We start from the raw sequence: 1,511 nt of genomic DNA, 5'->3' as shown, positions 1-1,511 counted from the left end.
TGCAGGGGGTAAGGTGGGTCTATCTCAGTGAGCTTGCACCTGCATACCCTACATGGATGCACATACGCGCACTCCTCCTGCACTATATACTATCGAGGTCAAGGGTCGCTGCCACCCTCGTTACATTGCACGATGGATAATTAAGAGTTCAGCGGGGATGTTTAACGTTAAGAATTATTCGACGCACTATTTCTCTCTCTATTTCTCTCTCGTATTTCGCCTCGCTCTTTCTCTCTCGTTTGCTTACGGTTGGCTCCTCGTACTTCTCCTGGCCATCCGAATCCAGGAGGGTCCCATTAAACTTTCAATTAGCACGACTGCAATTAAGCGACCTCCAACCACGACAGCCTCATCCCCCCGCTCTAAGTTTCTTTCAGTCGGTGGAAGGCGGGAAATTTGAATTTTCAAACAATATATTTTACCACCTCCACTCTCTTTGCTCCTCGGACGTATTGACCTGCCGCACCTGGTTACCGGTTACCTAGTTACCGCACTGGCCGCGGGGCCCTGAGGATTTCAGGTATAAAGTAACGAACCACCCTGGCTATTGGCGCAGGCTGCCTTCCTATTTCGAAACTGCCCTAAACTCCTCGAGATCCCTCAGTTAGGGCAGCATGGCTCGAGCAGCTTGTCTAAGGAGCTTTAAGAAGAAAAGCTCGCACTGTCGTATCGTAGTCGGAAGAATAAAGAAAAAATTGGTGGAAATAGGTAAAAAGGCGTTCCCAGAGAATCGAAGTTCTTTTTGACCTTCGAGAAAACCTTACTTAGAAGCCCAAGAAAAATCCTTAGCTTCGAGCAAAAACCGTATTTCTTGGGCTGGCCGGCTCCTCCGTCGCGACATCGATTTCCAATTTGCGGCGCGTAAGTGCAGCATTAAACCCTTGACGTCGCGGGACTCAAAGCGTCCCTCCTCCAATTCCCCCCTTGCGTCGTCGCTCAAGTCACGGCCGCCAAATTTTACCACTGTCGAGTTTCCACTTGGACACTAACGTAATTCTTTTCCTTGACCCGACACCGGTGTACTTGGCGTAGTTTTTTACACGTAAGTGTTTTTTGGGAGATTTTCCTTGACCCGACACCGATAGCAAAACATACGAAAACGAACTACCTTCGAGAACCAACCTACGTTACCTTCGGCCGTCCCCCCGTCGTTCGTGCATCCGCAAGCCAGGCTGGCGCCAGCCAATTCTTTTTTCACCGGGAACTGACGAGCCGGTATAAAGTGGGAGTTTGAGTGGAACAGGCCCAACTCCACCAAGAATGAGAGCTCTGACGGAACCTATCAGACGAGGCGATAGCGTAACGGATCCTGTCGATTTTTGGGGACGCGTAAAATCGAGAAACGCAACCGTAGGTGCTGATGTTTGGGGTCGCGTAAAATCAGCAAACGCGACTGGATACACGAACGGGAGCGGATGGTTACGGAAATACACGGCCGCTCAGGCTGCTAGGTTTGAGGCAGAGAGGGTCGGAGTAAGAGTCCGGCAAATAGTGCGAGAGACAGAGAGCGA

General features: G+C 50.5%; 1 protein-coding gene across 7 annotated transcripts in view; it reads right to left on the bottom strand.

Moving 5' to 3' along the window:
- LOC107271579 (phosphatase and actin regulator 2) overlaps window positions 1-1,511 on the bottom strand; it is a 113,676-nt gene that overhangs the window by 48,868 nt on the left and 63,297 nt on the right. The gene's annotated exons all lie outside the window — the stretch shown is intronic.

This window comes from Cephus cinctus, unplaced genomic scaffold (assembly GCF_000341935.2).
Source record: "Cephus cinctus unplaced genomic scaffold, Ccin1 Ccin1_scaffold0997, whole genome shotgun sequence".
Taxonomy (NCBI): domain Eukaryota; kingdom Metazoa; phylum Arthropoda; class Insecta; order Hymenoptera; family Cephidae; genus Cephus; species Cephus cinctus.
This window is presented reverse-complemented; position numbering and strand designations above follow the sequence as displayed.